The sequence below is a fragment of the Equus przewalskii genome, chromosome 19 (genome assembly GCF_037783145.1).
Source record: "Equus przewalskii isolate Varuska chromosome 19, EquPr2, whole genome shotgun sequence".
Taxonomy (NCBI): domain Eukaryota; kingdom Metazoa; phylum Chordata; class Mammalia; order Perissodactyla; family Equidae; genus Equus; species Equus przewalskii.
In genome coordinates, this window is record NC_091849.1 from 43109701 (window position 1) to 43137555 (window position 27855).

The 27855-nt window shown below is 50.8% G+C and overlaps 1 long non-coding RNA gene across 1 annotated transcript; it reads left to right on the top strand.

Moving 5' to 3' along the window:
• The first annotated feature begins 388 nt into the window (after positions 1-388).
• Positions 389-27386, top strand: LOC139077342 (uncharacterized). The gene is made up of 4 exons (XR_011529769.1): positions 389-639; positions 4658-4717; positions 5173-19637; positions 21371-27386. It is a non-coding gene; the product is annotated as an uncharacterized lncRNA (long non-coding RNA).
• Positions 27387-27855: the final 469 nt, after the last annotated feature.

Below are 27855 nucleotides of genomic sequence, written 5' to 3' on the forward strand. Positions count from 1 at the left end.
TCTTTCCCCTCCGTTTCTGGGCTTTTAAAAAATCCATCTCTTTTTCTGCCTCCTCAACCTCTCCTTCCCCTTCTTGTCTTTGCCTTGCTCCTCTCTCCCTGCTTCATTCTCCTTCTCAGGCGATCTCCATTTTTTCCTTTCTGTATCTCCTCTGCGTGTCTCTTAGTTTTCCACTGTCTGGCCTTCCTCTCTTGCTCTCTCCACCTGTTTCTCTTCCTCCTGTCTCTGAGTGCTTCTCCATCCCACGCATTGTCTGTCTCTCTGTCATTCTATATCTCTCTTTGTCTTTCTCTCTCTCCCATTATTCTGAGACATGACAGTGCCCGGCCCAGCAGGAACAACACGTTCCATAGACAAATTACCCAACAAAGGCAAAGAGAACGTGCTTCAAGGGAACACTGGGCGCCTGGCTCCACTGTATTATGGAGGAGGAGGGGAGGCCTGGAGCCAGTCAGGTGTGGGCACCCACCGCTGGCCGGCCAGAGGGGCTCCATGCCTGAGCTGTGGGAGGGAAACCAGAAAGGCCTTTTGTGCAGACCGGGCACTGGTTGGCTTTCAAGCAGCACGTCTTTCTTCCAAAGCCAACCCTTTGATCCCTGGAGACATAAAAGGAGCCATCTGCATTTGTGTTTCATACAGGTATGGAGTGGGGGAGGGACGGGAGAGAAAGGGGAGGGTGGCAGACCTCTGGGGATGCAGGGGAGCCATGCTTGGCTTCTTGAGCCCCACATTTGAGACCCACCTCTGTGCCTTCTTGGCTGCAGGACCTCTCTGTCCGTGGGCATATATAATAACTAACTGGACAGTTTTCTAGATCAAATAAGATGATTGTAACTAAAAAGCCCAGTAAAGGGGCTTCTAGGGGTATGGTGTGGGCCAGGAGCAGATCCACACCCTCTGTGTGACCCTCAGGGCTGACTTTAAAAGATTTCGTTTCCTCAAGGTGACTTACCTTCTCCGGGGAGCCTCCAGGATTAGCCCCTGTGGTCCCTCCCAGCCACTGAACCCCTTCAGGTCTTAGGGACCTTGCTCACCCTCCATCTCAGAATGGGTGCTGGTCATTTTCATCTCCCCAACAAATCAGTGGGGGGCTAAAGGCAGAGCACCTTCCCCCATGGCCCCAGGGCCCCGTCCCGGTGGGGTGCCCGGCTGTCTTTGGTCACAATAACGCACCTGTGGTCATGAGAAGCCTCTGGTTTTCAAAGCACTTTGCAGACGCTCTACAATTTGATCCTCGCCTAGCCTAGGGAGGAAGGCAGGGAGGGATGCGCGTCCCCATTTTACAGGCAGAGAAACTGAGGTTCAAAGAGGTCAAGAGACTTGCCCAAGGTCAGTTAGCAAGTGGGACTAGGAAGAAATCCAGAGCCTATCTGCAATTCACATTTTACAGGCAGGGAAACTAAGGCAAAGAACACTGGAAACAGAGCTTAATAAAGACGGGCCAGATTAACACCTGAGCTTCCAGGCTCTTTCTTCCAAACCATAATGAACTAGACCACCCTTTCAACCTGCACACAGTGGATACATGTTTGGGGGACATCTGCCCTTCAGAAAGGGCTCAGAAGTCCCAGGGCTATGCCATGGGGGCCTGCCAGGTGACTTGCTGAGTTTAAGCTCAGTGCTATGTGGATCCCAGATGTACCCTTGTGGCCCTGCCCACAGGTGACATGAGGCAGACACACAGGCTGGATGTGGACATCCCTGTCCATTTCTCTTCCTCCTTTGCATGCCAGGCTGAGGGACACAAGGATATCAGGCTGGTCCCACAGGAGCTTCCCACAGGCCTCCACCCACCTTTCAGACAGTGAAGGGTGTCTCATGTGTGGTCTGAGGTCTCCCTGCAACACACAGACCTCTCTCCAGCCGCCTAGGCTCTCAAGACCCCTGAGTTCTGACTCAGAATCCTCCAGAGTCCTTGACCTGAGGCTTCTACCTCCCTCAGCCCCAGGACTTCTGAATCTGTGTCCGTGTTTTGTCTATCGAATATGCCACGTTTATTAAGCCCTGATTCATTTTCCCATTTTATTAATGAGGGATGTCTGTTCCTGAGGTGATCAGCGTTTCCAGTGTTACTGTCCCGATAAAGTGCCAGCTAAGGGCAGAGATGTGACATTTGAGTTAGAGGCTGCAACTGAATGAGGGAACCGGTAAGATTTCCAGGTAAATATTTGAAATATTGGAGAGTTCAGGGGCAATCCTTACCATCATCACAAACTCCTGCGAGTTTGGGCCCCCATGCCAGGGACACTTAGAATAGTCATGAGACTCTCCTGTGGCACCCCCCCGATACACATGCAGGCAAGCACGTGCACATACACACACACATGCAGGCATGCACGTGTGCACACGCACAAACACACACACGTTAACACGCACACCCCAGAAGAGCCAGCAGGTTGGGCCTGGGGTGACATGACTTGCTTGCTTGGCTCAGCTTGTCTCCTGGCTCCAGGCATTGTGGTTTCTCACTTGGGGCTATTCACTTTAAGCCCTTCCCACGTGAACCGTGAGCTGGGTGATGTGCAGGGGCTTACATGATCTAGTCAGGAGATAAGACCTGCGGACTGAAATCGCAAGCCCAGGCAGCGTGTGACATGCGCTTTGGGCAGGGGCGAGGTCCAGGAGGGAAGCAGAATTGAGGGCCACCTGGAAGGCACATCACGTTGGGATGGTCTCTGAGGTGGTGGGTACATTTAGGTACTTTTGTGCCAGGATAACTCTCCATGCCCTGTAGGAGTGGCAGGGAGTACCAAGCTTCTAGCTGTCGGCTATCTTCAAGTCTCACGTATTTTGCCTTAAACTGCACTTGGAGGATTTGGTTTTGCTGGCAGACTTCCTTCCCTAGTAGATTTGGCTTCAGCTGGTGTTACAATTAGTGCGCATTCCTTCAGAAGGTACCCCAACAGATGGAGGCGGCTCAACCATGTGCCTGGAGCTAGGGAATCTCGCCTGAGAGGCAGTGACAGACGCAGATAATCCCTGAGGTGTGCTGTCTACCTGGGTAACTGAGAAGTCACAGCACCTGGCGGGTCCTGGGAAGATGGTAGATCAAGGAGGAAAAAGCTGGCAGGTCTGGCCTCTAGCCTGGGATGGAGGATGCAGCTCACAGAATTCAAAAAGCCATTGGAGCTGCTCTTGTCCAACTCCTTCACTTTGCAGACATAGAAATTGCAATCCAGGGTGGAAAGTGACCCACCCTCAACCCCACAGCCAGCAAACCGTACAGTCAGGAGTTGAATGCACATCTCATGATTCCTAGTCCAGGGCTCCCCACCACCCCCTGCTGAAGCTCTGCGGCTACCACGGGGATCTTCTACCCTCCTATAAGTGAGAGCAGTGAGGGGGTCAAGGCAGGAAAGGAGGGGTGTGGGTGAGGATGGGGAGACTTTGGCCAACTACTTCCCGGTATGTGCCTTCTCCTATCTGGGTCTCAGTTTCCTTATCCATAAAATGGAACATTTGGCCTCTGTGAGCTCCAAGGCTCCAAGATGTACGAGACCAGAACATTCCTCCCTGGCCACTGAGGCCTCAAGAGATGGGAAGGAGCCAGAGTGATGCAGTGGAAAGCTGTGGCTCCAAGACCAGGAGGCGCCTGGTCCAGGGGAGGGGGGGGGGGGCGCAGAAAGCAGCAAAGTTAGTGCTGTGCCCTCCACCCCGGCTATTTTTACCCTAGAACACTGGACTGCAAGAGCCCTGGCTAAAAATAGCGGCAGCCCGAGCCCTGAGCATCCTCTCCCCAGAGAGGCGGGTCGGGGCTGGCAAGGAGCAGCGTGTGGGGACCGGGAGTTTGAAGGGCATCCACCCTTCTTCCCGGGGCTGGGGTGCCTTGGGGGTGACTGGGAAGAAGACCCCTCCCTTCAGAGAGCCATTCCCTCTAGATAGCCCCAGAATAAGTTTGTTTCTGTCATTTTCGGCAATCTCAGCCAGCTCTGTCCATATACATTTACTTTTTTATTTTTTACCCAGTGTAATCAGAGTCTGCTACAATTTTGTGTTCTGCTCTTTTTCACTTGTTCTTTCATAAACAATTTTATGTTGCTACGTGGTCTTCATATTTGTCATTCTTAATGGCTGCATAATATTCCATCCAAGGGACTTTTCTATTTCCTGAACATTGGGCATTTGATGGCTTCCAGTTTCCCATTATTATAAATACAGCTGCCTTGGACATCTCTGTGCATGTGGCTTTTTCCTTCTCATTAATTATTTCTGTAAGATAAGTGCCCAGGTCAGCGGGCAAGGCTGTTTTTGTGCCGTTTGATGTGGCTTGCCAAACTGCTTTCCAAAAGTAAATGAAGGCAGTTTAATGTAAGGATACATCCCACACTGGGAGCCAAGTACAGTCAGGCTTCAGGGAAACTGGAGCTGGGAGCCAACATGAGCTCAGACAGCTGCCTCCAGCTCCCAGGGGCCGCCTTGTTCCAGCTTCTCTGCTTTCCCTGCTCCATCTCTCTCTCTTGCCCTGGATTTTTTTTTTTTTTCTTTTTTTTTGGCCTAGCAGAACCATCAGCTCTGAGCACATATCATTTTATAACTAACTGCTCACATGTTCTGAGGGCTTACTTGGTCCCAGGCACTGATCAATGGCCTGTATTGATTATCTTAATTTTTACAACCACCCTCTGGGGTAAGAATTATAATTATGCCCGTTTTACAGATGAAGAAACCGAGGCATGGAAAGACGAAGTCGCTTGTACAAAGACGCAGTCAGCAACTGGTGAGACCAGATCCCACCTCACTGGCCTACTTCACTTCAAACACTACTCAGGACCACTATACCAGTCTCCCTGAGAACACAGAGGCCCCAGATCCACCAGCAATGGCCTATCATTTCTGTGTCTCTAAGTTCAAATTCTGAAAAGGGAGAATCCGATTGGCTCAGGTCAGCCAATGGATTGGAACCCTATAAGTCAGGGTCCAATCACCTGTGATGGGGGTGCAGTCAGGCAGGAGGAGGCGGGGCCATAAGGGCAGGTGAACAGACCATCCTGATATCCCGGCATTGGACTTTGCTAAAAATATTTAAAAGGAGTGTAATGGGTGTAAATACTAACTTGTTTGCATTTGCTCTTCTTTGATCATTTGTGAGGCTGAACGTGTTTCTTTTTGCTCCCTTCCTTCTCTGTGTGCTGTCCACATCTGTCTATCCTGGTCATGCTTTGATTATTACAGATGTGAATGCCGCACAGAACAGCGCTGTGTTGAGAGAGGCTGCAGGTGGAGTGAGGATGATGTCTCACTAAATGGCTTCTCCTTTGTCCTGAAAGCCTGGGGCGCTTTGACTGGCTTCCTAATCAGCGTTTCTGAGAAACCACTTCTCCCTCCCAACCTGGCATGTTACTTGGACTAGACAATCTTCAACAGGGACCTCTCTAGCCAGGAGGTTCTCTGCGCGTGCCCTCTCCTGTCTGGCCCCTTCTTCTGAATTAATCAACTTCTAGGAGTTTTCAGGGGCCCCAATTTGCTGCTCACACTGTGGGATTCGTCCTCGAGTTGCATCCCATGTCTGCTCTTATTTGACTGTTTATCTTGTTCTGATTCTGGGCTAACTATGTACACACTGTTGCTTCCAAGCCCCCAGGGAAGGAGTTCCTCTATCTGAACCTCTCTTTGTAGAAATGTGCCATCATTCTTATAAGAAGCTGAGGCTCCTCTCCTGCCCTCCCCAGACCCTGTGGATGACAGAGTGCTCACTGCTGTGGCTGTGAAGCGCAGAGCCTTCCATTGGGGGGGGGGGGTAAGACCTGGGAGGTGGCATACTACAAAGTAGACCGCGAGGGCTCCAGGCCTGGTGAGAGACACATGTCTAGCGCACATTGGTGTTGAGGCAGGAGAAGCCCCTGTGGGCAGGGAGAGAAGGCAACTATTAGATCAGACTTTCATCGGCAGCCAGGTGGCTTTGCACTGAGCTACCCGCTCTGTTCCCAGCGGTGGAATAGCAAGAGGGGGTAGTGGCAAAAGAGGCGCTCTTTGCAGCCAGGGATTCAGATTTACCTGTGGGATCCAATGCGTGACCTCAGCCCCTGCAGTTCAGAGCTCCATCCCGACCCCTGGGAGCCAGCGTACGCCGAGTGCTTTGGGCTGCAGAGGACGTTCATGGCCTCCTCTTTGGAACTGTTGGTGGTCTCTCAGTGCACCCACCTCTGCCACGCCTTGCAGGTGCTCAGGAGCTGCCCATGGGCAGCGGACCAGTAGGAAATGGTGCTCCTCTCTGCTGGTTCCCTAGGAAGTTGGGTAGATCCTGATTGTGCAAAGGCCAGGATGACTGTCACCCAGGGGTCACCCTTCTCCTTATATCATGAGCCACAGTTCAGCATTGTTTTTAAAATGTCTGCTCCTGATGTCAGGAATATGTTCCCTCCTAACTCACAAGGTTGGCAGACAGAATATCCTGGGACTGGTCATCTGTCATCTTGCGGCTGAGACCACCAATTGTTCCTTTATATCTCTTCTCCTCCTCTAAGATAATAGAAGTTTTAGTTGGGTACAAAGCTCTCCATGAAGGACTACATTTTCTTGCTTCCTTGCAGTTAGATGTAGCTTGTGACTAGGTCCTGGCCAATGGCATGGCAAGGAGGGAGCACTCCCTTTCATCTTTCCCTTTCCCACTGGCTGGAATGCAAACACAGTGGCAGGAGCTGGAGCAGTCATTTTGGACTACATGATAAAAGCTGCACGTTGAGGAAGGCAGAGCAACAAGATTGAAGGAAGCTGGATACCTGACACCATTAAGCCACCACATCATCTGTGGATCACCTATTTGGATGTTTATATGTGAGTGAGATCAACTTCTATCTTGTTTAAGCCTCTGTATTTGGGGGTTTCTTTGTCCTGGCAGTGGAACCCATATACTCCCTGTTGTTGTCTCTCAGTGGAATGGCCCCATCTGGGCCTACATGGATGTGTCTGCTCACTGATGAGCCTGGGGACCCCTTATTTTGGTGGACTCTTACTTTGGTGGTCCCCAGTAGATCATCCCTCCCAATATTCACACCCTTGTATGGTCTCCACTCACAATGACTCTGGACTCGGCCATGTGACTTGCTTTGTCCAATGGGACATTAGCAAATGTGATGCAAGCAGGGACTTGGCAAGCACTTGCACAGTGGGGCTTGTCCTCTTAGAGCACTGGCTCTTGGGATGCTCCTTCTCCAAACCCAGCTGCCAATCTTGAGAAGCCCAACACAGCCATCAGCAGAGGCCACATGGTGGAGAATGAAGGCCCCACCCTCAGTGCCAGCTAACCCTGCACCAACTTGCCAGCATTAGAGCAAAGCCATCCTAGAAGTGGATCCTGCAGTCAGAGGCATGGAGCAGACACGAACTGTCCCTGCCACACCCTGTCCAAACTGCAGAATAGAGATCGAACAAATAACTGTTTTCTTAAGCCACTAACTTTTGGGATAGCTTCTTATGCAGCACTATGTAACTGAAACACATGGGGACGGCCCAGGGCCCTTTGCACTGTCTGAAAAACTCTACATCCGCTGTGCCTTCTTCTATACCAAAATGCCAAATGGGTCTTCCTCACCGTTTGAAACTGAAACACTACACGGGAAGTTGCTGATGCTCTGGAAATACGTCAGGGTGGCCACCCTTCCCTCCAGAGCACCATGTCCCTCCCTCAGCCCCTGCCAGGTGGTTATTGCTTGGCTTCATGCTTGACTTTGTAGCTCCGGGGATGGGGACAGATTCCATGGACCGCTCCTGCTTCCTCATAAAGCTGCTGGAGTGCCATGTCTCTTAGAGAAGAATTTGGGGGCAGTATTTGGCAGGCAAAGGCTACCTATGTCGATAATGGACTCTCCAGTGCCCGCATGAATAAGTATTAGAGGAACAAATGAATGAATGAATGAATTGTGAACAAAACGTAACTCATCTGGAACAGAGCAGGAGGTCAAGGAGAGAGACTAGAGAGGGCTCTCCAGGGAGGGCAGGTCAGTAGAGAGCCTAGGTCTAATGAAAGCATGCTTTGGAAATATTTTTAACCCTTTTAAAATATAATTATAGTAGCTAGCATTATTGAGTTCTTATTATGTGCCAGGCACTGTGCGAAATGCTTTATGTAAGTTATTGCTTTAATCATCTCAACAACCCTGGGAGGTAAGTGTTATAACTTTCATCCCGTTTTATAGATGAGGAAATCAAGGCCCAGAGAGGTTAGGTAACTTGCCTGAGTGGGCATGGGAGGACTTGAACTCAGACATTCTGGCACCAGCACCCAAGGGCATAGCCACCACACTCTGACAAACAGTAGGAGTCCCATATTCCACCCTGGAGAAAAGGCCAGGCCTTGGCATGCTCTAGGGCACAAGCACCAACCCTGAGTCTACCAAGTGCTCCTGGGAGAGCCCAGGAAAGCCTAGGTCAGAAGAGAAGAGGAAGGAGAAGGGAGATGAGTCTGGGGTCTGTGTCCAGGCAGCAGGGGCAGTAGCATTGGGGCACAGAGATGGCGCTGCCCACCCTGCATGAGCATCCTCACTGACTGCTCCCACTCACTCCTCAGAAATGAGCCTGGCCCATTCACACGTGTCCCTAATGCCAGGTTCCAAGAAAGCCACCTAAATACCTGGTATTTGAGATGTAAAGAGACCGGCTCCCTGTACTTAGCGTTTCGCTAACTTTTCCAATTATAGCGCCCTATTTTCCAAAGTCTAAAATGGACATATGTTATAACTGTCTTGGGCCCCCAAGGTTTCAGAAACACCCGTTAGGCTCCTGAAATACAATTGTATATTTTAGACTAATTCCTAAAGGGCTAAGCGGGGTTATCTTTAACATCTGCCAGCGCTCACACAGATCTGCTCTTTGTTTGCAAACGAGCCTGGAGCCTGGGCACATGGCAGCCTCAGGTGGGACCAGCTCTGTGCTGGGCTGCGTGGGAAGACCCAAGGAAGGGAGATCCCAGGCTTGGATGGTGTTGGGGGTGGGAAGGAGACACAGTCCTGCCTTCAGGGAGCCTAAGTCTGAGGGGAGAACATGGCTCAGCCCTCTGGGAGCCCCAGTCTGAGGGGAGACACGGCCCTTAGGAACACCCCAGGCTAAACGAGGAGGCAGGACCCAAACCAAAACCCAGCAGAGGACCTTGGAGCACCTGGGGAGGGCTTCCCTTTGCCAGCTCTGCTGTCACAGGGTGGGCAGGTGGCAGAAGGAGGAAGGTGGGAAGGCTGCCTGGTGCTCCCAGAGCCTGGACGCTGGTGGAGTAGGTAGGTGGGGGCAATGGATCTGAACTGTAATCGTTCCCTGGAGCTGAGGTGGCTTCAGCACTGCCAGCCGGGGCATTTTCTGGTCAATCCCAACCGTCGTTATTAAACATTTATTATGCAAGGGAGATGTGCTTTTCTGGTCTCAGTGCTTGGCCAGCGGACTTAGTGAGTAAATGGACTAGAACTAATCCTGTAGCTAAACAGCAAGGGCTTCAGAAAAGTAAACGCCTCACTTGCCTAATAGCTCCCAGGGAGGGGCGAGATATAGAGTATCAGGCCTTTGACTGCCCTTTTCCTGAGATTGGAGAGCAGCTGCCTGGCAGCCAGGTCTCCTGATGGCTTAGTGAACAGACAGGGCAGAGCCGACTGTGGGGCAAATTGGGAGGAAGTCCAGTGTAGGGGACAGAGTCCTGGCCTGGCAGCAGAAGAGCTGTGTTTGGGTCAAGCCAGTTTTTAATTTGTGGAGCATTGCCTCAGAAATTGGGAGGGACAGCCCTTCTCCCCAGAGGCTAGAGTCTGGAAGAGGAGGAGAGGGGAAGAGTCCTCTGTCTGAGGGGAGACCCAGTGTGAGTGGAGACCCGGTCTGAGGGGAGACACATTCCTGCCCTCAGGGAACCCCGGTCTAAGGAAGGAGAAGATGTAGCGAAGGGGCTCAAGAGACAGAGCCACCAAACAGGCTGGGTCTGTGGGAAGCAGGGTCCGTCCTTCCCCATCCACCTCATTACTTACCCAGAGAAAGCCAAGGGATGCTGGGATAGCCATCTGGAGGGAGCCATTCTGGGCCTGGACAGAGACTAGAATGGGGTGTGTGCTCTGCCGTTACCTAGAGCCACTTTCTAGGCAGAGTCAGCCCCACATTCCATGTAAGTCTTGTAGGTCACACCCCGAGTGAGTGCCTACAAGGGTCAGCAAATGTCCCTATGGTACTAGCCAGGCAATTTTTTTGTGGTTGGGGAAGCAGCCTGGCCTGACCCTCTCAGTAGAGGAAGACCAGGAAAGGGGCTTGTTGAGTCTCGAAAAGTCCCCTTCCCAGGCTGGGAGCTTTAGTCCTGGGACAAGTCACTAGAATATTCTCTACAAGGGCAGGGATTTTGGTCTGCCTTGTACACTGTTTCATCCCTGGGGCCTAAGACTATGCCTGTCACATGATAGGTGCTCAGTAAAAACTTGTTGAATTAGAGGCCATTTTCCTTTTTGACACTAATTCAGGACTCACCTCCTACCAAAACATCTCCTTGAAAAAGCTCTCCCAACTTCTGTGAGAACCACTCCAAAGCAGTGAATATCAAATTCATTTGCAAATATAATCAATTGAATTCCAACAACTGGCTATTCTGAAAGGGAAAAATGATGAATTTGGACTATTATTGTTGTGTAGCAAGCCCTATGCTGGTTGCTTTACAAACGTTATATGGCTAAATCCTGAGGGAAGGCCCTGTTGTACAAACAAGGAAACTGAGGCTTGGGGAAATTACATTATGCACCTAAATGTACACCTCTAGGAAATTGCAGAACTGGGATTCAAACCTACTCCTGATTCAACCCTTCCCCTGGCTTTTTGTCTGAATTCCATGGAATTATTTTTTTCCAATTACTTTTGTGATCCAAAAGGTAAATTCCACAAAGATTTGTTTAGCTCCTGTGTGTGCCCGAGGGTGGACAGGGTGCCCCAAAATTCCCAGTCTGTAGAGCCACCAGGCCAAGGGACAGCTGAGCACTGGACCTGATGGAAGCTCCTGTGACAGTTGACCCAGTCTCCCCATGGCTGTGGTTCCCAGCAACTCTGGCCCTGCCAGCCCTGACTTAGTGACACCTGCCATCCAGACCAACAATGGATTACCCTCCAAAGCAGAGCACATGCCAGACTTGTCCGTTCTTCCGGGAAAGCTCGCTCTCAGCGTTTAGTCATTGGCCAGAGCTGGAAAGGCAACTCATGGGGCCATCACCCCTCGTGGTCCTCCGCGCTGCTTGTGGACTGCAGGCAGAGATGGGGAGCTCACTTTTCTACCTAGTTCTTCCCTGGATTCTTATGCCAGCCAAGCATGACAGGACTCATCCTGCAGGCTGCCCACCTCAGAACCCGCCACATTTGCTGAAACATTCTTTGTGACTGTTCCCATTCCCGTGTCTGTGTGCAAATGTCTCTTCCCCCCATTCTTATTATCTCCTGGGACTCACCAGGCACTGGCCATAAATTATTCTAATCTTCATTAAAGCCCTACCATTATGACCCCCCTTTGATGTGTAGGAAAGCTAAAGCTTGGAGCTTGGAGAGGTCATGGATCCTGTCCAAGGTCACAGACTCTAAAGGTCAGAACCAAGATTTGAATCTAGAGCTGCCAGCTCCAAAGAAGTTCCCTAAGCTAGTCTTTCCCCAAACTAGCTATTTATCAAAATTTGCTGAAAAGCTTTTTAAAACTACATCTTCTTTAAAACAAAGCTGTGAAAAAAGAATGAGGCAGCTCTCTATCATCAATACGGTGCTGTGTGTGCCTAGAACATCTCCAGAAAGAAGGCAAGTAGCCAGCCACCACTGGCCCTGGGGACAGGCCCAGGCAGGAGCACGGGAGGCAGACTTGCTTGTCACTGTCTTCTCTTCAGCACTGGTTGATCCTCCCTCTCTCCCTCCTGTTCCCCCTCCCTTCCTCCCTCCCTTCTTCCTTCCTTCCTTCTTTCCTTCCTTTCATCCATCCTTCCTTCTTTCCTCCCTTCCTTCCTTTCTCTGTTCTTTTCACCTTTTCAAAAACATATGGAAATAATTTTTAAGTCAAACAAAACTATAGATTCCAGGGCCTCATTGCCAGACCTCCTATAAAACAGGGTTTCAGGGCTGGGTCCTGGGAAGCTGTAGTTTTACCAAGCATCTTAAGTGGACCCTGGAGCCGTCTAATCCCAGCCTCCTAGAGGTCTGAACGAGTCTCGTCTCACCTAGCATGTCCCTTTTCCCCTGATCCTGAGTCCAGGGTTCGGTCCTGCCAGTGCCTGACTGAAGGCTGCCTCAGACACCTGTGAGTCCTCTCCACAATGTCTCCCCAGATGTCTTTTCCGGGCAGATATCATGAGCCCCAGATCTGCCAATAAGCCAGTGACACCCAAGGACAAAGCCCCTCTGTCCTGTGGCCCTGCTAAAGCTCAGAGGTCACACCTACTCTTAGGTCTTGCCACCACACACACCTGGGCCTGCCACCCTCAGCCCCAGAGCCCTCAGCCTCCAAGGTCAGCCAGGTCTACATTATTAGTTTCCCTCGTATGAACGGCGGCCTCCTCACTCCACTGTTCTGCTGCTTGGCTTTTTCACTTCGTAATCTCTCTGGGAGGTCTGTTAACATTCCACAGCAGCGCATCTAGAGCCGCAGAGCGTTTCCCTGTGTCGAGGTGTCGGCATCTGTCTGGGAGTGGTGGGAGCATGAGAAGCTCTGGAGCCAGACATCCTGGGTTCCAAGTCCAGCTCTTCTGCACTAGCTGTGTGACCTGGGGCAAGTTCTTCATCTCTGTGCTGTGAGGATGGAAGGAGCTGAGACGGGTAGAGCTCTCTGAGTAATGGCTGGCACATAGGAAGTGCACAACGAATGCTCTCATGATCGTTGCTCTCATTGGAATCTCAGAGGGAAGATGAATAAGGGCTGGTAATCGATGACAGCGCTCTGGAGTCAGACAGCTTGGCATCTAGTCCCCGCTCTGCATCTTTCTAGCTCTCTTACTAACCTCTCAAAGCCTCATTTGACGGTCAAGGATGGTGTCTGGTACCAAGTAGATGCCCAAGAAGCATTCATAGACTGAACAACGGAGTGAAAGTGGGGTAGAGGACAGCTGCCTCCATCTCTCCCTCGGGCCGCTGGTGAGGGTCTATTGGTACATCTGGCAGGGGGCCAGGGGCACTGTCTGGTCCTGGCCCTCCTTCTCCACAGTGCCCAGGGTGATCACAGCCTGAGGAAGACACTAGACTTCCAAATACTCATTAGGGAGGAGAAACGGGCCTGCCACCCACACCAGGCACATGCCCGTCAGTGCCATCAGCATACCCTTCCTGCCGAGAAGCTGGACCACAGGAAGCCAACCACAGTCAGAAGCCACATCATTCATATCCAGGAGAAAACATCGCCTTGAGGGCCAGAAAGGCTCCATGGCCATGTGGTGGGCAAGGGATCTTAAGGCAGCTGGATTCGAGAACGTCTGGACTTAGCCTGAAGGAGAACAGAAGAAGCCAAAGTATAGCCCGTGTGGCTGTGCCCATGGGCCTGGATTCTTCTGAGCCTTGTTCACCGACCTTGGAGGAGCTGCCACCTGTGCCTCCAGGGTGCCTCCTGCCATGGCCAATTGAGCCCCGTTCTGACACCCCAACCCTTCTGTAGCCCGTCTGCTTTGCTCTCCCGACTGAAGCAGGAGGAGGAGGAATGTCGCCTCTGAGCTCTGAGCCCTCTGCCCATGGGCTAGTTTTCCAGGACTTTCCAGAGATGGTTAGGTGTCCACTTTCAGGCATAGCTAACTCGTTTATGCCTTAGTTTAGTAGTTATTTATCTGTTCAAGCTCCCCTTAATAGACTGAAAATCCCATGAGGCCAAGAGGCAAACTCTTGCTTATCTTATTACCATTCCTAGGGATTGAGTGAAGCTCAAGTGTAACACCGTTATTATTAACATCCCCAAAGGTCAAGGGATAAAACAGTAGCTAGATTAATTGAGCACATATGATAGTCTAGGCATGGCACTGAGCACTTCACAGGTTTAACTCATTTAATCCTCACGACAATTCTGAGATCAATGCTATTACGATCTTCACGTATAGGGAGGAAACTGAGGCACAGAGCAGTTGATTGACTCGTCCAAGGTCACACAAACTAGGAGGTGACAGGATTCAACCCCCAGCATTCTCGATCCTGAACTCATTTTCAACCACACCTTGAGCAGTCGGTGGGTGTTTGTGGAGTGACTGAGTGTCCAACGTGCAGACATGCAGGCACACCGTTGGGGAGGGCTGAGGGGACCAGGCGTGGGTTTCTGGACTCATTTGGGGCTGAAGTCAGCAGCTTGGCATCTGAAGGCCTCTCAGCTCTGGCTCCTCCTTGTCCTACCACCCACCTGGCCCCGCACGGGCTGCCCAAACAGGACTCCGTTGCTAGGGCCTTGGCAGGGCTGCCGTGCCTGATACTCCCTGCCCCCTGTGGGAACCCAGCCTCTCCCTGCCATGTCCATCAAGGTCACCCAGCGTGGCCTGGCTGCCAGCTGCTCCCAAGGCACTGGGCCGGGTGTTCCATCTCTTTCCCCACCCTGCTTCTTCGGGCCTTCTCGAATAATCAGTTGTTGAGAGCATGGACTCCAGGGTCAGACTTCCTAAATTCAAATCCTGGCTCTACTATGGGCTTGTTACTTAACCTCTCTGTGCCTCATTTCCTTTTCTTTAAAACGGAAATCCAAACAGATTGTTGTAAGGATAGGTGTGAGGATTCAATGGGTTAAAACACGTAAAAGGCTTAGAACAGTGTTACACCTCAGAGCATATAAGTTTTTGTGAATATTATGTTTCTTTCTACCCATGCATTTAGATTGATGACTAAACAGCGTGTACAGAGGGAGGGCAGGGGTTGCATGGCATCAAAGTGACGCTGGGCTATAGTCAGCTCTGGAAAAACCGGAGCCAAGCTGCCTGGCACCCCCTTGCTCTCCCTTAAAGTCATTTCAGTTGGGGCGGGGTGAGGAGAGGCCCCACTCCCCACACACCTGGTTCCTGGAGACCCTCTGCTAAGACAGATAAACAACATCAGCCCGTTCAACACTTAGAGTCCAGGTAGAAGATATATTTGATGCATTTAAATGGATTTTTAAAAATCTTTATCAAAGTTGTTCATGCACGAGGAATCACTCAGCTCCCTAGGGTTCCTTACACACAGCAGTCTCACTCAGCAGAACGGCCAGTTCACCTGCCGTGACAGATTCTTCTGGAGCCTCTGGCAACAACTCATATGCACAGCCTTCCGGCCCTCCCCTGCTGTAATCCGCATGTCATTCTGGTTAGATGGGAATAGAACACGACCTTGTAAAAGCATTGACAGCCAGGGTTGAGCCATTTAGTAGATTGTGATTGTTTTTCCTTTGCACAACATTTTATTCTCCTTGGAATTGATGATAGTGTTTGCTGTTCACTTAATTTTCTATGTACTTAGAACTAGTTCAGTGGCTGCTCACTTTATAATAACAACAATAACTAACATCTGTTGAGCACTTTTCTAGGTTCCAGGCACTGTAAGTACTTTCCATGTAGTAACTCATTTAGTCCTCACAATAGCCCTCTGCGGTGTACCCTATGACGATCTCATTTTACAGGTGAAGAAATTGAGGTACAGAGAGGTTGAGTGACTTGTCCACAGTCCCAGAGCAAATAAGTGGCAGAGGCAGGATTTGAACCCAGGCTCTTACCACTGCAGGGTCTGCACCCACCTGGCCCCTTCAGGCCCCTGGGAGCCCATCTGCATGCCAATCTCCTCCAGGCCCTTCCTTGCCCTCTCACTGCTTTCTGTCTCCACAGCCGGACTGTAAGCTGGGTGAGGGCAGGCCCTATGTCCTGCTCCTTTGCAGTCCTGGAAGCAGGGCTGGACCCACAGACCTCCCAGTGCTTGCCAGGACGGTCCTGCCCTGGGCTGCCTACTTGTCCACCAGTTCCTCCACCCCAGGCCTTACTGGTGGGAGGCAGGGCAGGGAACACAGCCGGTGCCGTCACAGCCGGGCCTACAGAGGCTCAGAGAGGCCAAATAAGGGCCTCAAGGCCTCACTGTTAGGAGCCTGGGGTTTGAACCCCCTCCTCTGGCTGCAAGTGCAAGGCTGTTCCTAACCTGCTAGGCTGCCTCCTACGGGCACAGACACACATACCACACGTTACCCACGCAAATCTGCAAACGTATACATTTCACATATGCTAATTATGCACACATGTTTCCACATGGATATATTATGTACACATGCTTACAGACACAGTTGAATTTCATATACACATCCACACACATAGTACACAGGCATCCTCATTATACACACATGCATTACATTCACGAGCATTTTAACACAGAAACACGTTATAAAAACACATACATACCTTATTTACAAACACAAACCCATGTATATTATATATTCACACAGACACAGATGCACACAACATATACACATATTGTACAGACAAAAACACACACACAGGAGGCTGGTCCAGTGGCGTAGTGGTTAAGTTCGTGCGCTCCACTTTGGAGCCCTGGCATTTGTGGGTTTGCATCTGGGTGCAGACCTCAAACCACTCATCAAGCCATGCTGTGGTGGTGTCCCACATGCAAAATAGAGGAAGATTGGCACAGATGTTAGCTCAGCGACAATCTTCCTGAAGCAAAAAGAGGAGGATTGGCAACAGATGTTAGCTCAGGGTCAATCTTCTTCACCTAAAAAACGAAGAAACGAATGAAATACACACACACAAATATGTAGATACATACACATACACATGTAAACATACAACCCACATTTGCATAACACATGCTTACAAACATATAGTCGCACAAACACATGCACCTATTTTTCAAATGTTAAAACACAAACATTTGCACACAACCCACAAAACATGCACAAATAAACAAGACACACAAAACATTGGTGAGCAAACATACAAGCATATGTGCACATCCACAGGTGCAAAAACTTGCACAAATACACCCACACATACACACGCAAATACACACACGTGCATGCATGCACATGTACTTGTGGTGCCTGCCTGGCCTGATTTAGAGGGGGAGCAAAGGGAGAAGGCCGATGTGTCCAGGGCCTGCAGCCATCGGCTGACTTGCAGGGAGGCTGTTTCCTGAGCTTCCCTCGGGGTTGCATATGGCGCACCTCCCTTGGACAGGGCTGGGGTGGCACCTGCCTCGTTGCATCAGCAGGGGGCAGCCAAAAGGGGGCATACAGTCCCCAGGCTGGAGGATTGAGGGTCCCCCAGACCCCACGCCCTGCTCTGGATTACCACTAGGGTTAGCACAGCCACACTCAGGGAGGCCTACGAAGCTGCAATTCTCTTTTACAAATGAGAAAATGGAGGCTTGGCCAAGAGAGTTCAGTTTTGTGAAACCCAGTTAAGGAGAGAGGGGACTTGAGCCTGAGTCTGTCAGAACCCAAAGCTCCATGTTGCTGTACACCTGTGCGAGTCTAGGCTTCCCACACCTGGGCTATGCACACAGCAGGTGCTATATCTGTGCGTGGGGTGGACAAAGTCACTGATCTGAAGGACAGCAGCACCTTGGGCCCTGGGGTCTAACAAGAGACCCAGAATTCTGAGGCAATGTAGACCTTCTGTATGTTTGGGGACCCTGCCTTTATGGCCCCCAGCCCACAGGTCCAGCGTCTGTGTCTGCTGGGGGCCACCAGCCTAGGGAGGCCCCCGCAGAGGCTCCCGGGCGTGGTCCCTTCCTCTTGCCCTTGGCCTCCTTCCCCAGCCTGGTCTCCCCGCCACGAGCAGCGCTCCCCAGATACATTCCTCTCCCTCAGACATGCAGTGTGGTTCTAGGGCTCGCACTTTCTCCGCAGGATCTGATTCGCTGCTCAGGCATTTCCTCGAGTGGCCCCTCAGTGTTTGCCCTCGTCCAGATGGCATCCAGATGCAAACATCCTCCTTCCCCCCACTGCTGCTGCTTAGCTGGGGGAAATTAATCCTGACCCCCACCTCACACCCACCTCCTCGCATCACTGCTTTTGTGTCTCGACTGAGGTCAGGGCATGGGCTAACACCTCTGCCTGCTTCTCTCTCTAGAGCGGGGGGCCTCTCGCTCTCCTACGATCTGCCTCTCCCCTCAGTCTTTGTTCAATTCCCTAGGTAATGGCTCTGTGAGCCAAGCCAGTGTCAGCATGAAGAGGGGAGCGATGCAATGCGGTTCTGGCCCCGCAGGAGGGGAAAGAGCAGGATGCATGCTTGCGTTCAGGGAGCAGGTGGCAAGTGCTCTACAGCTCCAGCTGAGGTCCTTGGAGATGACCAAATCCAGATGAGAAAACAGAGACGCAGCAGAGGACAAATAACAATCGTGCTGATAGTTATGGACCAGTGTTCATGTGCAACAATATGAAGATCGGCTCGTGTAGTCCTGTGAGCTGGGCATGATTGTTCCCATTTTACAGATGAGGAAACTGAGGCCTGGAACGGAGAGAAAAACTAACCAGAGCAACCATCCATAGAATACCTTCTCTGTGCCGGGCACTACAGAGAGAGATCAGCTAGCTTAATCTTTGGAACACCTTGAGAGCGGGGCATAGTTGTCCCCATTGTATAGGTGAGGTAACTGAGGCTCGGAGAGGCTAGTAACTCTTACAAGACCTCGTGGCTACTTAAGTGGCAGAACTTGGCTCTAAACCGAGGCTTCCAAAGCCCCCGGGGCCTCCTGTGTGGCCTGGTTGGGTCAGTGGCAGGGCCAGGCCTTTGGCCACTGTCTCCAGAGCCCGGACCTGGCACAGTGACAGCCGCCCTGGTGGGAAACAGCTCCAGGAGGCCAGTGGACCGTCCTGGGTAGGAATTCCTGTGCCCAGGGGAGCCTTATTGCCCCTTAGGGCCCTTGCTGATCTCCACTCACCCTCTGCTTCCCCTTAAAAGTTAATATTTACACACTCTCCCCACACCGCTGCAATGCTGCATGGACATCTAAGTGGCTGGGAGGGCTTCCCTGGTCCCAGGGCCCCCTAATCCCTTTTGGGCTCCAACTGGGGCCCATCGGACTCCAGCCGGCCAGAACGATGGGGCAGTTGTGCTCTCCTCTCTTTCATTGTGCACAGTCAAGCTTCCTTGACAGAAAATGGGATGTTTGGCCCTGGCTCCAGGCTGCCACGTAGGCATTTTCTAGAACCACTGGGCATGGGACCCCAGAGGTGTGAGGAGTGAGGGCTGGGGTCAGGCTATGGCCTCACCAAGCCTCAAGTGGCTGAGTAGGACATGCCAGGTAACACTACAGTGCGCCTGAGGTGTGTGGGCAGAGTCCTCTGGGCCCACGGAGGACACACCTGTCCCTCTGGTCTCCCCACCCCCAGATAACATCAGAGCTGGACATGCAAGGCACAGGGCTGGAACTTCTCACCTGCCTACCCCCCAACCCCAACACCTCCTCCAGGTGGCCTCCCAGCATGCTGAAGGGTGTGTGCCAGCGCTGGTTGGACTCTTCTCTCCTCACTCCCTTCCCTTTGCCTGTTGTGCTTCCTTCCGGATTCTAAGTGAGCTTGACTTTGCAGCAGACTGATGGGAAACCTGAGGAACCCAGGAGCTCCTCCCCCAGAGAGTCAGAGGTGCTGTTCTGAGCAGAGGCAGAGCCGGCTGACCTGGAAACCCAGAGAGCTCCAGGGAAGCCCCACGGCTGGGTGGAAGGAGGATTGTCGCTGCAGCCACCAGTCTGAACGGGCTGGCCGGTCCTGCGCCCTTGGGCCTCAGGTGGGTGCTTCCTATGGGAAGCCTGTGGGTAAATGTCTGAGGGTCACAGTGATGGTTAGAGGGAGAGGACACTGCCACCAGCTGCATGTTGGTGCCCAGGTAGCCTGGGAGGGAACACCGTGGCCAGCAGGCCAGGTCCAGCAGGTTAATGTTTGACCTGGAGCCACGTGTTTTTCCACTGGATATTTTTATCCTCTGTACCTGGCAGTGGGCAGCTGGGTGCGCTCCTCTGTGGGCAATGGAGGGAGGGAGGGAGGGAGCGGGGTGCCCAGCTGGGGTTGCTCTGGGCAAGGTAGGGCTGCAGAGAGGCCAGAGGGGCTGGCTTGGGGGTGAGGGGCAGGGGGGAGAGGGAACAGAGGGGCCTGGAGTCGGGCAGCTCTCTACACCCCAGACACATCCCTGGCCCGACCCTGGGGCCACCCCAGCCCCTCACTGTCTTCCCTGGAAGGACTGGCAGAGGTAAGGGGAAGAAAGAGATACGGGGGAAGACCAAGAGAGCCTTCCAGGAGTCCATAACTTTTCAGGAAAGTTAAAAATGCCCCCCTGTGTTGCCCTCATTGGCAATGAATCACTGTCAGATTCTGGAGGCCACAAGTTAGAGATTTCTCCCTTCTGGAGACATTGTGGTCTTGTTCAGATGGTGGGAGTAAGTCAAAGCAAACTGAGACCACCCCCTACCCCTACCTCCCAGGCCAATCTGTTGGCGGAACACAGCCTTGTTCCCAGGGAAGCCCCAGTTCAAGGGAGTGGGGGGCTGTGTCTTAACTCACGGCAAGAGCTTTGTTCTTCTCCATCCAACAGGCCTAAAATTGAGTTCAAGACACCCACTGGGTCCTCTAGCTCCGGGCCTCCCAAGCCCTCACTATCTCTGGGTTTTCCTCCTTGGCAGTGGGGAGTCTGGCCTGAGCTGACTTTATGAGGCTGTTTACAGCCCAGTGGCCACAAAGTCCTTCTCACCCCTGCCCGGGGCGTGGGGGAGGGGACTCTGAAGGCCGCTCAGCCTAGGGCCAGCCAATGCCACAGTCTAGCCGAGCAAAGCCAGCTTCCTCCCTGTCCCACCTCAAGGTCCAGAGGGGCTTTCAATTTGCACTTGAGTCTGGTGGGAAGTGGGTCCCCGGCAAACGTACCCACCAGCTGGCCCCCCAAATCACCAGCAGCCTCCCCACCCCAGTGCTCACCAGCACTGGTCTGAAGCAGCCCTGGCAGGCTGGCCCCCGCCTGGGGTCTTTCTTGGGGCCCCTGAGGGTCTTGCAAGGAAGGAGTAAGACTGTCTGGGGGAAACCAGTTCTCTCTGGGGGGCCCCATGAAGGGCTCTTGGGGTTAGCAAATGAGGGTCCTCAGATCAAGAGGGGAGGGGGCCTGCCGGAAGAGCAGAGATCTCCAGGGAGAGGGTGCCAGTGCTCTCCTGTCCCCCTACGATTGCCTTGAAGTGGGGTGTATGAGGGGGGCTGGGGAACAGGGAGTAGGGCCCGTTCCTTGGTCTGCGGCAGGCCCCAGGCCGTCTCCGGTGGTGCTGATCCATCTTTCCCACTGGGAACTGAGCTCTGCAGCCGCAGCCTACCTTCCTGCAGGTCTCCCCTCCCCCTGTACCCTAAACCCCCAGCCGGCTCAGACTCGGCCACCTCTCAGTTCTCCAGGATGTGCCAGGCCCTGGGCTGGGGCCGTTCACCTACAGGCCTCCTTCACTCCTCAGTATAACCTGGGCTATGAATCTCTTTATCCCCATTTTACAGATGAGGAAACTGAATAGAAGCATCATTAAACGATTAACCCGACGTCATACAGCCAGTCAGTGGCCCAGCTGGGATTTAAAACTAAGTCTGTCTGACTCCAAATCCAGCTAACTGAGACATCGTATCAGCCATGTATCCTGTGCATTTTAAATCCCAGATTTCTCACCATCCTGCTCTATCTATCAGAGCCCTCTCTCATCAGCCAGATCAGAGGGTTGAATATAACTGGCTCCTACAACACTCTATCTCATATTTCTCACACTAGGAAGTCCTTCCTAGAGTCTAACCTTGGTGCCTCCTGCTGTCTCTTACCCTGAAATCGGGAAAAGTGGAGCAAAGATGGTCTCTGCCCCATGCCCTGTCTTTGGAGACTGTGCTTCATGAGACTGTGGCATTCTTCTGTGGCTCTGAAGGGTGGGTTGCTCCTGGCTGCAGAAGTAGGAGCCCCAGGCACTGGGGGAAGAGGGAACTCTGGCTGGGAGAAGGAGGTGTTCTCTCAGGCCACCTCTCAGAGGAGACTTTGGCCCTGCCTGCAAACCCTTCCATTTTCTACTGATTCCAGCACAGGTGAGGAAGGAGCCATCATGAAGGCAGGGACAGTGAGATCCTTAGAGGATCCTTCGCTCCTGATGCTGATTAATTCTTTGGGGGAATTTGAAGTTGTGTCTCTGGGGGCACCAAGAAGTCCTGGATTCCGGAAATCCCCACGTGGCCCTTGCACCCCTGTGGAGGAAGAAGAGGAAAGGACACAGGCTCGCACCCATTCCCTGAAATGGAGGAATGCGGTTCCCCATCAGGGTGAGGAGGAATGGGGAATTCCGAAGACCGGCTCCAAGGCCCCGGCATTGGAGCCAGATCTGCCGCTTCTTGGAAGCCCGCCGCTTTCCGGGAGAGCCCGCCTGGCTTCTGGCCTCCTCTGGCTTCTTGGCCAAGTTCTGCAGGTGGATCGGATCGTCTCCATGGTTGGAAACATTTGGAAACGTCTGGAAACAGGGTAGAGTGGACACAGTTTGGCTCCTAAGGATCCGTGGCTGGGAGATTGAAATGGAGAAAGCCCTGGCCCCTGAGCCCATCCGAACCCCCTCTTTCAGGCTGCCATGCCCCAAATGCACTGGGGCCAGAGGATGAGCTTGCCTTCCACAGCCCACCCCTTTGGAGAAGGGCAACAGCTCACACCACCGCCAGGGGAGAGGGGCAGCCTGGACTGTCACCGTGGGTGTTGCCCGTCCTTGTCCTCGAGACATTCTGAGTCTCCTTCACGCCCGGTCAACAGATGCTGGTTTTCTCCACCCTGGGCTGAGGTTGAAGAGAAATTCAGAGCAGGAGCAGACAGGGCCCTCGAGATGGGAGACATAGTCATGCTCATGGATTGCAGGCCAGGCACCGGCGCTAAAGAGAGCAGTATTAATAGCTAACGTTCCTTAAACTCTTCTAAAATGGGGCACTTTACATAGAGTGCACATTTAATCCTTACACTCTCCCTAGGAAGTCCGTACTACAATATCCCCATTTTACAGATGAGGAAGCTGAGGCCCACAGTGGTTGAGTAACTGGCCCAAGATCGTACAGCTAGGAAGGAGGGTGGGAACCCAGATGGTCTACCCCAGAGACAGCATTCTTACTCTACACCTGTGCTGCCCAATACAGCAGCCACTAAACTCATGGACTATTCAACTATGAAATAATTAAAAGAAATACAATTAAAAATTCAGTTCCTCAGTTGCACCTGCCACCTTTCAAGGGCTCAGTCATATACGGCTAGTGGCTACCATACTGGACAGAGCGGACACCGAATATTTCAACCATCATGGAAAGTTCTATTGACAACAGCGGCCTACACTCTACTGCCTTTCAAGAATCAGGATGGAGCAATGGAAATTCCTCCCTCCGTGATAGCATAAAATAATAATTAACCGTATGATAATAATGGTTATAATTTACCGAGCTTCCTACGTGCCAGGCACAGTGCCAAGAGCGTAATCCTTACACAATTCCAGGCTCAGGAAGGTTACCCAGGGTCACAGAAGCCAGGAAGTGAATCTAGGTCTGGGTGGGTCCTTCCCCCTCCTGCTCCACCCCCTGCCGTGCCCCCAGGAGTTTACAGCCCCTGCAGAGAGGAGGGGAAGGCAAATGCATGCATTTCACAAGAACAAGGATTAAATAAATCAGCACATAATTAACATCACCACATTTCCCCAAATCAGCTGACCAGAACATTGTGCTAATGAGGTCAAGGTCTTGATTTTGAGCCCTGTGAGCATCGTTTCACTTCACATGGAGAAGGCCTCCCTCCCTTCCCTGAGGGCTGCATCAGGCCCCTGATACTGTGATTGGGAGACTTGGAGACTAGCCCGTGGCAGGCTATCAGAGGCCCAAACCAGGGGGAATTGCTTTAGGCTGGGCCAGGCTGGAGCAGAGGCCTGTTAAATGCTGGTGGGTGCACGTCTTCTGGACAATGGGGATGGGAATGTCTTCTTCCTCTAGAAAAGTCAAGGATGCTAACTGAGTTTGAAGAAAAGATGCAGCAGAAGATAGAACAGAGCTTCTGAGACCCGCTTCCTCTTAGGTAAAACTTTTGGGAGACATGGGGTTTATAGGGACTTTCGAGGGCTTGACTTGGGTGGAGAGATTTGCCTTTAGTATCCCATAAGGATTAATCTATTTCTGGGAAAGTTAGCTCCAATTATTTGTCAACCCCTACATGTCATCTGGGCAGATAAGGCCCAGTGAGTGGCAAGAGCAGACAGTTCAGGAGAGAGCTGGACCTCCTCCCCGGACAGACATGAGATAATGAAGGGGCAGTGCCTACTTGGGGCCGGGCACACGGTAGGTTTCAGTAGACATAGGTTCATTTAAATTCTCTCTCTCCTTTAAGCAACTTTTTCCTGGGCCAGCACACCACCAGGTTTGGGGGACTCTAATGATGTAAGCGTTATGCCAAAGGCGTGATCCGATGACTGGCTGTATGCGTCAGGATAGGCCCTGCTCTGCTGCAATAACAAATAGACCCTGAACTCTCAGTGTATTCACACCATGGAGGTATATTTCTAGCTCACACAATATGACGGAGGCAGATGGGCAGGGGCTCTGCCCCACAGAGGGACCCTGGATGTTAGACACATCATATTCCCACACATGGCTTCCGTGACGGTGCCTACAGGGACAGAAAAGAGCAGGAGGGCTACGCACTGGCTTTTAAATGCTTTGGCTCAGAAATGACATACAGCATCTCCACTCACAGGCTATTGACCAGAACTGGTCCTACTGGCGAGGCAACTGGGAAGTGTGGGGGAGCATGTGGGGATGTGGCGAGCAGTAAATATCCCTGCCACTTCACCACTTCCCCTCTCAAAACTCCGTTTTCTTCTCCGGTAAAAGGACTCTGAGGTCTCTTTTAGCTCTGGGATTCCAGGTCTCCATGGAATGTTATTCCACAAATAGTTCCTGGGAATCTTACCTAAATGCTGACGGTCCTCACTTATGTTTGACCCTCCCCTCTCAGAGGTGGACTTGATTTTTTGAAACAATCCAAACAACCCAATTTAAAAATGGGTTTAAACAGACAGCTCATCAAAGAAAATATTCAGGCGGTAAATAAACATATGAAAGATGCTCATAATCATTTGTCATTAGGGAAATGAAAATTAAAACAAAGAGAAACCACTGCATACCTATTAGAATGGCTAAAATCCGCGCCCGCCCCCCCCCCCCCCCGAATTGAAAATATCAATTACTGGTGGGGATATGGGGCAAGAGGAACTCTCATTCATTGCTGGTGGGAAGGCAAAATGGTACAGCCCCTATGGAAAAGTTTGGCAGTTTCTTACAAAAACTAAACATAGTCTTACCATATGATCCAACAATTGTACTCCTAGGTATTTACTCAACTGATTTCAAAACTTATGTCCACACAAAAACCAGCACATGAATATTTATAGCAGCAATTTATTCAGAATTGCCAAAAATATAATTGCCAAAGTAACCAAGACGTCATTTAATAGACGAATAGAGAAACAAACTGTGGTACATCCACACAATTTTATACTATTTAGCAATAAAAAGAAATGAGCTATCAAGCCACACAAAGACATGGGTGAATCTTAAATGCATATTGCTAAGTGAAAGAAGCCTGTCTGGAAAGACTGCATACTATATGATTCCATTTACGTGACATCTTGGAAAAGGCAAAACTATAGAGATGGTAAACACATCAGTGGCTGTCAGTAGTTTGGGGTGGAAGGAAGGTTGAACAGGTGAGCCACAGGAAATTTTTTAGGGTGGCAAAACTATTTTGTGTGATACTATGATGGGGGATACATGATACCGCGATTGTCCAAACCCATCGAACTTTACAGCATGAAGACCGAACCTTAACGTATGTACATTTTTAAAAGTCATTTAGGACGCTGGAAGACCACAGGATAGAATGCAGAATGTGACAAAGAATCCAACTGTATTACAAAAGCAGAAAATCACCCATTGAAGGGGATGGGAGGAAAGATGCTCAGTAACTCCGGAAATGAGTGGAATCTGTACGACTAAAGACAAAGGGAGCTGCACATAGCACGGTCCTCTAGTTGATGAAGTTGTTTCCCATGGAAATATAGGTTAACAATCTGAAATAACGTATGTGTATCCTGGAACTCAGCAATTCAGTAAGTGGATGGTATATGGTGGGAGCTGGGTTTCTCACTGTTGGAGTGAAAAATTACAGACAAGTAAGGCGAGAAGGCTAGAATGATCCATGTGGTAATGGAAGAGTTAGGGACATCAGTATGAACCCACGTTTAGCTTAATATAGATACAGATGGTTACATGAGAAATACTTACAGATATGTATATACACATGGGTTAGTAAATGCATGTATATTTCCTTTCTCTGTCAGCTGGGACAGTCTATAAGCAACCACACCCCAGTAGCGACAAGCACACTTGGTGCTCAGATCTTGGTTTCTAATACCATTCTCCCTTCAGTGAAACCAGGGCTCCTGGGAGAAAAGGCTGCTTCTAGATCTGGGGCAGGAAATATACACGAGGAGCCCAGGGTAACTTATAGTGTCAGAAAGTAAGACAGTGCTCAAAAAACCCTCCAGGAGCCGACTGAAAGAACTTCCAGTGGCCAAAGATGGAAGAATTTGAGAAACAAAATAAACAAAGTAGTTTTGGATTATAACCCAAGGTTTAAAATAAATTTCCACTAGTTTATACTCATATAAATAAATGATTAAATAAATAAATGGAGGAGAAGAGACAAATCTCGCATGCAGGAGAATTCCAAATAATTATGCAGATGCTTTATTCTCAGGGAGGGGGATCATAGCTCCCCCGCCCCTTAAGTGTAAGCTCTGTATAGTGACTTCCTTCCAAAGAGGACACTGCGGAAAGTGGGGGGGAAGAATCACTTGATGGTGGAAAAAGTTGACAAACGCTACCTCAGCCCCGTGATCAAGGTCAGCATCGAGCGTGATAAGTCGTGTAGATAGTGTGTACCCTCGATACGATGTGATGAAAATGGCCTTTTATCTCTACAAACTCCTAACTCGAGCCAAATCATGAGAAAAGCATGAGACAAATCCTAACTGAGGGAAATTCTACAGAATATCTGACCAGTACTCCTCAAAACTGTCAATGTCATCAAAAACAAGGAAATGGGAACTGTCACGGCCAAGAGGAGCCTGAAGAGAAATGGTGACTACATGTAACGTGGTGTCCTGAATGGGATCCTGGCACAGAAAAAGGACGTTAGTAAGAACTAAGGAAATCTGAATCCACTATAGACTTTAGTTAATAATAATGTGTCAATATTAGTTCATTAACTGTGACAAGTGTCCAGACTAATTAAGATGTCTATTATGGAGGAACCTGGGTGTGGAGAGTATGGGAACTCTTTGTTTTATCTGCAATTTTTCTGTACATCTAAGACTATTCTAAAGTAAAGAGATCCTTTTTAAAACGTAATTTGAAATCAAGTTGAACGAATAATGTGATGGATTAAATTGGATTATAAAAAGTTTGATTCTGATGTGAATGAGTTTGATTGACTTGAAAAGTGCTTGTGAATAAAACTGCAGAAAGCTGGGTGAAAATGCTCTGAGGCTAGGGGATGCTTCAGGGTGGAGGCACCACAGCTGAAGACACCGGAAGGACAGGACCCGTGGGACTGGGAGAAGGCCGGGATGAAGATTTGCTTTTTGACCTTTTCCATTTTGCACCTGTTGCTATAAAACTAAAATGTAAAACAAAAACAAGAACAGAATGCACTGAACAAGGAGCACGGTCAGAATAACTGCTCTCTTCGGAGTTGAGCTTTTTGCATGATAACCTCACTTGTGTGTAAGTTCTGATGTTTTTTATCGACCTGACCCCTTTCTGACCCCACCTAATACAGGCCATGTTGCTCTTTGTTCCCTGGAGGGTGCGGTCGAGTGGGCAAAGTGGTGCGGCGGACAGAACACAGATGTCGGAACCCCCGTCCCACTCACCAG